The 12,620-nt window shown below is 40.9% G+C and overlaps 1 long non-coding RNA gene across 2 annotated transcripts in view; it reads right to left on the reverse strand.

Moving 5' to 3' along the window:
* The window catches only part of LOC138406473 (uncharacterized), a 112,589-nt gene that overhangs the window by 59,683 nt on the left and 40,286 nt on the right, over positions 1-12,620 (reverse strand). For both annotated transcript variants that reach the window (XR_011239914.1, XR_011239915.1), the window contains one exon: positions 9,566-9,712. This is a non-coding gene — a long non-coding RNA (uncharacterized lncRNA). The remainder of the gene's footprint in view (positions 1-9,565; positions 9,713-12,620) is intronic.

A 12,620-nucleotide genomic window follows, 5' to 3' on the forward strand; every position in this document is an offset into this window, starting at 1 on the left:
GAAACCTATACTGTAGTTTATCTTAACAAGATATCCACATCCCTCAATTTAACTTCAACAACAGGCTGATATTACCCCTGTAAAATGACAGAATAACTAATATTACAACTTTATCCACATGAAATAATATCTTTCTTTTTTTTGGTTTGTAAAATCACAACTTTGTTCTGAAAATCACAGATTATTTTTCTCTTGAACTGGCCCTGATACTCGGTTATAACAATGAAAACAACCCCAGATACATTGGAGAAGTTTTCTGGGTAAATTGTTGAGCTTCTTTGTAATTTGTCAGATCCTGTGACTGCTTGTGCTTCTTGCCACATTCGGGCCAAAGCTAAGGAAACAATACCTAAATTGTAATTAGCTAAAGGCTGTAAAAATTCAAATGAATCATCAGAACCACTCCACTTATACGAACACATACCTGAAGCTCACACTGACAAAGTTCAACTAATGACATAGAATTACTGTAGCCAACTGCAAGCAATGGTCCAATTATGCAACGACTGCTGCCATAAGAACTAAATTCACTTTTTTTTCCATTTTTGAATTGCCTATGAGAATAAATTGATTTTGATTTCATTTGGACGATACTGCTGGCTTAATGATACTTATGACTTAGGGCTTAAAACCATTTCTGGGCAGACTATTGCTGAGCGAATTCCCCCGTCTCTTAGAAAAGCAGACTTATCTTAAGTGTTCGGAGTTAGATTCATGTGTTAAATCTTTGCCTTGATGTGGTGAGACAAGAACAGCTGCTATGAGCTCCCTAATGAATTGAATACTGGCTTGTGATTTAGGAGATTCACTTAACCATGCTTTGTGTGTACGTGTGTGTGAATGTGTGTCTAGCTCATTCCCCTTATTTAAGTCTTTTATGGCCCGTGTACCACTGAATGTGTGCCTGCAGGTGTGTGTGTCAATCCGTGTCCCTGCCGGTGTGTGTTGAGTGTGTGTGTTTGTGTTCAGGGCTGTGGTCGTTCTGTGTCTTTGTGCTCGCCAATGATAACGATAAACAAAGTGGGAAAATAATAACCTCCTTTTCTCCTTCTCTCTCCCACACCATCCCACTTTGTCTCTCCCTCTGTGATGACAGCACTGTCGGCTGGAGTATGCCGCTTCTTGTCTCTTGGCACATTGTGTACCCATTAACAAGGCCCTGTGCTCAACCCAGCCCCCCCGCCTCCACCACCTCACAAATCCTCCTCATCTTCCGTGCCTCTCAGTCGCCACATCCACAGAGTGCTGACACATTCAGGGTGAAGCTAATGCTCTGCTGCGGCGAGCTTGCACGATTGAGGGGGAGCAGCGGCCCGGCCTGGATAAGAAACGGGTAAGGGAGTAGGACGACGGAGGCGGTCACACTCTTAAGTATTAAACCTTATTAAAAGATTAAATTTGACAGAGTTCGGGCTCATTCCCTCCTTGGCCAGACAACAGGACCATTAGTATTTGAAAACACTTGCATGGTGTGCCGCTTAGTCTCCATTAATAAACTGAGCTAGAATTGAGAAGAGGACGGTTATAGTTTGGCAGTGGGTGGGGACCTGATAGATAGTAATGTCCTTGGCTTTGTGATGTGTAGCGTCGAGGGATTTAATTCAGTTGCCGATGTGGCATAGCGTGGTGTAATTTGCTCCAGTGACAGTGTCTGGAATCAGAAATGGGTCCTCTATGCAGATACCTAATGCACCCGGAGAGATTTTTTACTCTCCAACTGAGGCACCCATTGATTCCTCACATTTTAAAATGCATTTGTACAGCTGCGATAGTCAGGATGATTATTTAACGAAGACAGTGAGTGCACACTTTTTGAACCTGCTGCATCATGGATGGCACTTTTCACTATTTACACAGCCCGTCCCCACAGACACCATTTATGTCTGAGGTACACAGCATTAAGTGTGAAAATGTGGCACTCCAACCTCTGAAATATTTAAATGATTGCAGCAGGTACAGAATGAAGGAATGTGTAAGATTTATATACACAAATAACAGCTGTAGCTGAAATTATATTGAACCATTAGTGCTATCAGAAGCAAATATGGTCATTAACATTTAAATGTATACATTAGATAAATATGTAAACCTGGATTTTTGTGGTGGATTTTGCCGTCACAGTCCTTCTGTCTCATGTCTCTCAACTAAGAAACCCTTAATCTTACCCTTTAACTTGTCTCCTACTCACACATGTTCAGGCACTTTGACACCAACACATCAATGAAAGCATATTCCCCTTGCATAGGGAAACATTTGGTAAAACAATGTAAAGGAGCCAAAGGATGCATTGTGCTTTCTGGTTTGCTATTGCTTGACCTGTCATATGCAGATGCCAGTGCACAATTCTTTCTTGATGACCTGCTCCTTCCCCCACCCATGTCATACATCACAAAGGGAGCACAACTCAGCAAGTGAAGAGGCTAAATGGAGAGGCTACTATAAATGACTAAGAAAAATGAAAAGGAGCAGAAATATGGAAATGAAAATGGGAATTGAAAAAGCCCTTTTAATTGCCTGATTAAAATCTGTATTCTAAATTCAATTTTAATAAATCCAGCAGACTTGTGAATAACAATTCATTCATTATTTAATGTATTTAAAAATTATACACATAATCACTTTTTAATGTTGTTTTTGCAAACCTCTATCATTTATTGATGAATAAGTATTTGAGCTGAAATTTTGTTTTACAATTTTCACATTTATTGCTCATCACAACACCAAATAATAATCTTTTTAATTAAGTTTCTCCATAGATTAGAAAACAAATAAGCAAAACTGCTTATTTCTTAGTTTTTTAATTCAATGAAATGCTTTACAACAATTTATGGGAAACTTCTCCATACATTCTAATTGGAACTCACCAAAAAAGGAAAAAGGCAAAAATCATTTTCCAGTGCTCGTCCAATTTGCTTTTTCTGGGAAATTCTTGCCATCGGTCCCAAATATGAATTAAAAAAACACTACTGTGATCACATTATACACAAACACTGAAGTCACACTCTCAATCACACACACACACACACACACACACACACACACACACACACACAGACACACGAACATAAGGAAATTATGTCAAGCACATATTCATAAATACTCCTGTTTCGTATGGAGGAATAAGAGGCTCTATTTATAGGCAATTGTACACAGATCTGTATGAAGGTTAACTATAAATGAAACCATTGATGCCTCTTCATTTTGGCTAATAATCTAGTAATCTAATTTAAAATGACCCTCTCAACACCTTAGACTGTCAAGGACTTTAGCACTTTAGCACTGCAGAAGCAAGCATGTCTCTCCAAATTAACGACTTGTCATACAAAATCTCCGCCCATTGGTGCACCAACAGAAACAACAGAGTCAGATAGAAGCCTGGATAATTCCACTCTCACTGCAGACGTGTGCGCAGTCTGATTGAGAGATTTGAGATTGAGATTTTGGAGTACAGTCAACTTGAAAGTGACTCAGGAGAGGCATATAATCTGCAGTGTTATCTGTGACGGGATTCAAAGGCAGCAATGAGAGGGGACCCCAGGACATTATGGGGACTAAGTAGCTCTATCTGGCCGAGGATGGCTCAGCACATGGTGGGGTAGAGACGCTTTGATCACACAGTACACACACACACACAAACTGTGCAGAGAAAGATGATTGCTGCCTCACTGCTCCTGTGCAGTTCATTCCAGGTCTTGAATAACTTGTTACAGCAACATATACACAGCGGCATTAGTGGTTTGTGTCTTACCTTGGAATGAGATTTAACACTGTTAACGTGAGCACAATACCATATTATCTGTGTTCAACGGAAAAAAAAGAAAAGTGGTTCTGAAAAAAACGAAAGGCTTGAGTGATAGCCTTGCTCAGCTTGTTGTTTGGATGCTTTCTTTCCATTCTCTGAACGTTCTCATCTTACCAAAACAAAAAGACCTGAGAGGCACTTCAGTGCCATCTTATCCCTCAGCGGGGGGAACTTGAGTTTTTGTGTGAAAAAAAAAATCTCAATGCTGAGATCATACAGTACACAGCCAATCAGCAGTGCATTATGTATGTATGTATGTATGTATATGTATATATATGTATATATATATATATATATATATATAGAGAGAGAGAGAGAGAGAGGTTTCATGCCATTTCTGGTGCTTTTCAAGTCGTGTTGTGTGGAGTAAGAGGAGGAGACGTGAGAAAGAAACCAGGGCTCTGGAGCTGGACACAGAGTCCTAATGACATGAGGACATGGGATGTGCCTTAGCCCAGGGCGCCACAAAGGGACCAGTGTGTTGGTTATTTAAAACATTTATTAGGAAATGACACGACTGGGGCTTCATTCATTCTGCATGAGCCACACACACGGAGGGATTCCACAGTTTACATGGAAAATAGAGTGAGCTGTTCCAGACTCAAAGAGAAGGAAACTATCTCTAGAGGCATTTGGACTGGAGTTTAATGCCGGAGTAGGACACTTGTCAGGTGTTGCGATTTACTTACTCGTCTGTATTATTATTCCCTGCCGATGGTAATATGATGACATTTCCTCAACAAAGGGAAAATGGGGAAAACTTTGAAGACCTGCGGGCATCGCACACAGGGATATTTGTATAAGGATGCTAAGAGTGAGCAAACAGTACTTAATTGTTGACAATACGATGGAATACGAACAAAAGGCACAAAATAAACATAGAGCTTGTGGCGTCCAATGACACGCTTGTTTTTCCAAAGAAGTACAGTGGTGCTTTGTGGAAAATGCTAAGATCAGCATATGCTGACATGCTCACTACGACAACGCTGTTTTATCATGTTGACCAGTCATGAAATGCTGTGACAATGGAAGAAAAGACGCAAATTCAGCAGAGGCCAGGCCGAGAGCAGTTTGTGAACAGCACACAAAAATGCTACACGGTTAAGAATAGGGTCATTATGGGGAGGATGATTAGCATTATTGTACCTCAGCATATATTTGAAAAGTGTTCACAATAATTAATCTCTGATTTAATTCACCGCTCTACTGGCACGTTAAGTGACTCAAATCGAATGCACCCGCAGGATCGTGCTGGGTCAAGTTAACGTGGTGGAACTGTTTACTGGCCAACCTCAACTTCAGCAAGGTGTGCACGACCTGTCTGACATTCTGACATTCAGGCAGAACAAACTGAATGATCTTCACACGTGTGCACGCTGGTGCGTAAATACTGAGCTGGCTTTTTTGCTTTTCAGACAATACACAGGCCATGTTCATGAAATGCAGTGGCTTTTGTGTTTACACTGTTTATACACCTCTGTCATAGTCTACCCTTGATGCTATATTCTGTTAAAATCTCTAAAAAAATGTAGCTAAGACTGTTGCAATCATTAATTTTACCATTATTGAGTTTCATTCCATTTTCTTGTTAATTCTAGATAGACTACACTGGGGGGGGGTTGTTTATAGTTGATTCAGTCACCTCGAAATTGGTGATGTTGTTTTTGCTCGTAGTCTATACACTGATGTTAATCCACTGTGTTTTTTATATTTAGAACCCTGAAGGTGTTCTTTAATCTAATAGTTCCATCATATAAAATTATCATCATTAAGTCGGTCAGGGCTGGAAGAAAACAAACTTGGCACACCCCAGGGCACAGGAGGAAATACTGTGGATGGGCATACTTCGTTTTAAAAGTCAAGTTCTGCAAGGGACTTACTGGGTAGATTTATTTTCTAAGAAATTAATGTCACACAAAGATTTCAACTGGCTGAGATTCGATCACAGTGTCTGATTGCATCTAGATAACAATGCATTCTGGACACATTCTACATCTTGTGTTACAAGGTGTTTTCTTTATCCAGATAATATATCCAGATGTTATATCCAGATATTAGAAATACCACCCTGCTGTTAAGTGCCTCTCTTCATCAATCTTTGACTCCAAGTTAAAATTTTGAAAAAATCTTGAAAGGCAGACTTGACAAAACAAACTGTGCAGTTTGTTTCTGGACTTTTTTGCAGTTTGAGGTTATTTTTGCAAAACTGACTGTGCCTTCACTTCTATTTAAGCAGTATTTCTGTGCCCCACACACACCATCAGCTACAAAAGAAGTACTGCTCATACTGCACGGTGAAAAAGACTCTGCATGATCCACTGCTGTGCCATTATGAGTTCTCAAGCTCTGCTCCTCTTCGGGCCTCTTGGAGGTGAAAGATGGTAGGTGTCTCCTAGAGAGCCATCTGTTATGATTATGGAAACCCTGAAGGGGTGAGTGGTGACTAAAGTGGGCTTCTAATTGAATTGGGTGTAGGGGTAATCTTGTCAGAGTGCTGGGGTGGCTGGCACCATTGCCAACTACTCCTCCTCAGGCTCCTTTTTAACCCCATGCCAGAATAATGCAAGACACAGCAGTTATGGTAGATATATTCTGTATCTTTACTCAAAGTTATGTGTATGAGGGGCTCTTGGGAAGAGACCTGGGTGTGGAATAGTATAAAAAGAGCAAAAGGGTCAAAGATTCTCCATGTCAGACATATGGCTGAAACACATGGGGTTGGATTTAGATAAGAAATGGTCGACAAATGCCATCATCTCAGACCCTGAACCAGCCCGCCCACATTACTCCTCAGCCAACTATGATCAAAATACCAAAAAATATGAAATAAAACAGAACTATGAAACAAGCTATCGGATCCACTGGAATGTGATTCACACAGAAAAACAGTGCCTGCGCATATCCTGCTATCTGTGAGCTGATCAGAGTACTGAAGCAACACAGTCACAGTCACACTGACTATCGGTACGACTGGCAGAAATCCTGTCCCATTAGTGGCCCATTAAAACATCACTATGGTTTTTAACATCCAGGCTACACAGAGCTGGCTCTGTCGGGCCTGAATAGGTTATAATGTCCACATCACCTTTGTAATGCAGATTGTTGTAAAATACTCTTATCAAATTTCCCCCTTTTAGTGGGAAAAGATGGCCCACTCTTTTTTTTACAGTCCCATCCAAAATATGACTCCTGCCTAGACCTGGGCATCAGCTCCTCATGTTTTGTCACTTCATTATCAGATCAAGCTACCTGGATGTCTACAAAGAATGTCTGCTCTCCTGGAGTGAGTGAGAACATCCTTCAGGTTTGGTAGTGTGTCAAAATATATCTTTCAGCTTGTTCCTGTTGGCTGATGTTTATAGAGAAGTGAAGCAAAAAGTGGAACTTCTAGGTTTGTATAAAGGTAAGAAATGCTCAGTGAATACAATCATCGAAATATATGACAATCAGTCACAGGAGCACCAACCCTAAAGAGTTTAAAGAAGATGCTGAATGTGAATTAAGGCACAGACGTGAGTGGAGCTGGTCCTGATGTAATGTCTGTTCGTGTATGGAAGCCTCTGTGCCAGGAGGCTTAGCTACAGAGGATCTCCTCAATCTCTAAGCAACATTGGAATTTTATATCCATGGTGGGCTTGTGTATTCTACAATAACTTATTCAGTGAGTCATGGACATTTTGATTTTCAAAATTGGATGAAACTGTAGCTGTTTAATGCCTAAATAAAGAAATATTAGCTAAAATATGGTAATAAATGTATATTCAATTAATTAAAGCATTGTCCTAACCCCTCACAATACAACTTTCATTCTGAAAAGTGCTATTTAGACTGTTTAATAATCAAAAAATATATATATATATACCAATACACAGTAAAACGTGTTTGGCCTGATATACCGGCAGAAATATTGTCTTGGTACCACACATTTAGTTATAACACAGAAAAAAGTTAATACTGCATTTAATAATGTTTACTGGCCACTGTGAGAAGCTTCTTTTGATGAATGTGTCCAGCTCTACTGCACCACTGTCCATGTTTGACCTTAATGTCGCCTCATTAACAGCTTAATTGAAAGCAGAGAGTCAAAGCTGTCCAATGTCTATGCACAACTTTTATGAAACGTGAACAAGGTCCTCTACTGTCCACACACACACACACACACACACACACACACACACACACACACACACACACACACACACACACACACACACACACACACACACACACACACACGCACACACACACAGTCATTACACTTCATCTCAGAGTTGGAGAACTGAAGAGGCTTCCTCATTAATGTCCTACAAGTGTGTGTGTATAGATATGTGTGTGTGTGGGAGTGGGATAGCAAATTTCTTACAATGGTCATGAGCCAAAAGATATTTACTACAGCCATGCTACATGGCTTTTAAAGATTAACAAAGAAAATGTTTTTATAATATGCAGTCATTGTTAAAAATTCAATGTAGTCTCATCGAAGTGATTATACAAAAGTATTATCACTTTTTGCCACACTTTTTAAAAGTAGTTTCTCAACATGGGCTGAACAAAAACGTGTCGGCATTCAAACATTTGTTCTCATTGCTTACATATATGTATATATTTATAAATGAAAGTAGCAGCTGCAGTTCAGGTTTACTATTTGCGCACACTTTATACAGAACTTCAAAAAAAGCAGCATTTTACTTGGCAAATGGAATACTTGTAATGAAGTCTCTCATTGTTTTTATGCAGAAAGACACATAAATATGCTCGTACAATTACCGACACAAATGATCCGTGAAGAAAAACAAAACCACGCAAAGTTTTAAGTCAGTAAGTCAGCCAGGAGCCTGACAATAATTTGGTACAAAAACATTTTCCTGTCCACACGGTCACGAATCTGACGTGTGTGGCCTCACAGGAAGCTGACACACAACTTTGGGTAACTTTTTTTCACAAAGTACCAATGCCCTGGCAGGTCGCCTCATTCATGTGGACCAACTGGGGTCTAAAGAGGCCACATTGCATTGTATTTGGTGAATAGTGTATGCCATCAACAGGAGCATAATGCAGACGAAGCTGAATGAAGTGGAGGTCCTCACCCTGAACTTTCTGCAATGAGACCCTTTTCATTTTACTCTCCGTCAAGTGACCTTCATAACAATAGCTGTTCTGTGGGGATGTCAAGCTGGGTGTGGGGAACAATAGTCGGTGGGCTGGCCAGATAAACCCTTCAGGTTTGGATCACGACTGGTTTTACTGAATTTGTTTTATTTATTAAACCCCTTGAATGTCATTATCACTGCCAGTAGGTATTATTGTTTTGTGTTCACAGCTTCAGTCACATCTTTTGTGAATCTTAAAATAGGGCTATTTATTTGCTGCTGTTTATCAAAAAAGTGTATCAGTAATTATCAGTGGTTCAATTCAAATGCAATTTCTTAAGTTAAGCTTTTTATTTTTTGAATTACAGTTTCTTTTTGATACTCCCACCAGTAATTAGTGAGCAAAGATGTAGAATTCACAGTTAACAAAGAGCTGTTACTCCTTTGAAAAGGCAGGGTTAATTTAGAATGTTTAATGGCACATTTATTGTGAAAAATTCTGGTTTTAATAGCGTTGAGGCTCATTAAATGCTGCACTTGTTTATTTAATTTCTGGTTAAAACACAATCAATGTCAGTTTGTGTAATTGGCCTGGATAAAAAACTGTGTGCACATCTCCACCAAGATCACTCAGTCCCTTTAATATCAACAACACACAAGCGATAATACTGACCTTGTTATATAGCCAAGCCTCACGTTTTCACTCCATGGCTTAATGTTCTCCCTGCTTTATTGGGCACTTCTGAAGAATAAATTCCACGGCTGACCACTTGGCACGCTGGTACCTCTGAGGCCCGGCACGCCTTGGATTCACCAACATCTATAAAAGATGACAGGTTGAATCAGCGAGGTGTAGTTCTGCTGCCCTAAGCAATTCGTAGACCACTGCTAATTGATAGGAGCATTTACAGCCGAGAATAATACCACAGTGTCAATGAGGGGGAGGCATCTGCAGGGTCCATGCCACTTATAAATGTATGCATGGTACAGTGGGATATTGTGATTGGTTTGGAAGCCCTGCAGAACCGCAGCAGTGACCTTTTCTCTTTTTCTTTCTGTTATTTGAAGAGAAAGGCTGAGGTTATTTCACAGTGAAGGGCACCCATTTTCCTCACATGGGTAGCTTGACATGGACAAATAGGAAGAGATGCGAGGAAGGAGAGACAACTTAAAAACCAGGAGTGAAACGGCGCTGGTAAGGGATTATGGTGATTTAAAACCTCTCCAACCTCCACATCTCCTCCCCGTGGTTTCCAGAGACAAACTGGAACATAATGAAGACAGTGCATGAGTCCATCCGACTCTTTGTTTCAGCATTCCATTTTACAGTATTTGCGATTCGGCCGACATCCATAAGCATGTGCCAGACTGAAATGAATCAATGTCTTTGTGTTGCTGGCTTGTGTGTCTCTACAACCTTTTGTGTGTTGTCTTTGTATGTATGCATGCATGTCTACATAAATCTGTGCTTCATTTCTTTGTCTCCTCACCACTTTTCCTCCCTCCATCCTGCCTCTCGTCTTAATGGCTATAGGCAATCGACTGAAACGGCGGGCTTCAGCAGGAGCACCGAAAAGAAGTAGGCAAATTAATGACACTACATCACTGCTCAGATCAGTGCTGAGACATATTTCCTCCCAGAAAAAGCCACCTGTGTTAGATTATGTCCCCACTCTTTCACTTAATCTCCCTCCTTCTTTCCTCCCCCTTTCCCTCCGCCCTGTGTTCTTAATGCATTGCTGCCCTCACCCTGAAAGTGGACATTTATTTTGTTGGTACGAGAAAAAAGCCCAAAAAGAGGGAAAATTTGCAGGGAGCTGTCCACTCCACTGGTGCTGAAACACAGGAATTACTGGCTTGCTGCAGGGCGACATGGAACACAAAATATCGCACAGGACAGATCATTACAATTTCTGCGACACATTTTTCCCTTAAAAGCAAAATACTAAGAGAGGACGCCAGCAGCAATTCAGATGGTTCTTTTTGATGTGCACCATCACAATCTCACACACCCCCCCCCCCGAAAAATAAACAGCTCTTACTTTTACTCACCTGCTTTGCCCTAGTGATTTCTATTCCTATATTACTGCAGTCATAAATGAAAGGCAGCACATCAAACACAACCATCTGCATCAGTAACTCTGAAGCCGGCTGCTTATTGTCATTTGTCAATACACTCATGAATAAAGCACAAAGTCACTCAGAGTAATGCAAATAGTTCTTTTTAGAGTAATTCTGCCTGTAAACATGATGAGAATAGAGCCAAGACGGTCTGTGCAGCCCTCTGTGGCAGTGTATTAAGTGGAGGGAGCCAAGAGAGAGCCCTGTGGCATAAATTGATTGCTAGAGACATATGTTGGCAACGCTGTATTTCACTCTGTGTGAAATCTTCCCTATGGGGCAGACGGGGTAAAACAAGGAGGGTGGGAGAGGGAGGAAGTGTGCAGTGGTAGAAATGAGGATGAGAAATGAGCTCAGAGCAAGCAGATGTATGTGTGTGTGTGTGTGTGTGTGTGTGTGTGTGTGTGTGTGTGTGTGTGTGTGCGTGCATCTGACTATGTGCAGAAAAACATGCATGTAGAGCTAGGTGGTTTGTGAATATATGTGTGTATGCAAATGCATAGCCTTGCACAAATCCTCCGTCGTGTGTTAATGTATGTGTGTGCGAGTGTGATGTCTACACACAGTGCAGACCTTGATGATAAGCGAGTCATCTCACCATGCTGAGTGGGCCATTTAAAAGACGCCCATTTTTCTGGCAGGTCTGTTGAGAGAAGGATGATGGAGGTGGAAGGATGGACACAAGTGTGTGTGTGTGTGTGTGTGTGTGTGTGTGTGTGTGTGAAGAAGAGAAAGCGAGAACATAAACAGCCAGTGGGGACTGGGCAACAAGACATAGAATTCTTCATGGTGTTTGTGTATGTCATACATGAGCATGTTCCTCATACTGCACACATATTCATACATGTTCACACATCACCCCACAAACATGCAAATTACATATCAGCAAACAGCTCCGCCCACACACACACAGCGACAAACACGGACGCAAATCGCATATCAACCAACTTGATCCACCTACACACACACCCACACAGACCACATGCAGTGCCTCCATTAGCTGCACTTTCATGTAAACATCCTTCATTATTCACATCCCCAAGAACTGCTGAGATGACACAGTTACACAATTTACCATGCTGATGCTGCCTTTGCTAATAGTCTAACATTGTAAGATATGACTGTAGAGATAGTAGAATATACTGCAGTGATATCTGGGTGTGGTAATAACTCATGTGACTTAGGAGAAGCTAACCTGGCTTATTTATGCATTAACACGGAGCATACAAACACACACCTCTGATCCTGACTGTAGCTTCTGCAAGCAGCAGGTTAGACAGAGGTGCTGTGATTTGTATGCACACGGCAGAGGTCATTACATCTGCTAATCACCCGTATTCATCACGTGCGACACGTACTAACCAAGAGGGTCTGTGGAGTAATCTAAGAGTTGTAGGGAGATGAGGGCTCATTTGGGATGCAGTATTCTCTTAATATGACCTGTTACAGGCCACGAGAGCAGTCAAACGTCAACCCGATGGTGGTGATCACAAGGAGGACACAGAGGGGTGTTTTGGAAAATGCATAAACGTGTTGGCTAAGGTTGCAATATATTAAAATAATCCACTTAATTTATGTTTAGGTCAATTCCATACAGGTTTATCAAC

Source organism: Paralichthys olivaceus, chromosome 22, assembly GCF_024713975.1.
Source record: "Paralichthys olivaceus isolate ysfri-2021 chromosome 22, ASM2471397v2, whole genome shotgun sequence".
Taxonomy (NCBI): Eukaryota; Metazoa; Chordata; class Actinopteri; order Pleuronectiformes; family Paralichthyidae; genus Paralichthys; species Paralichthys olivaceus.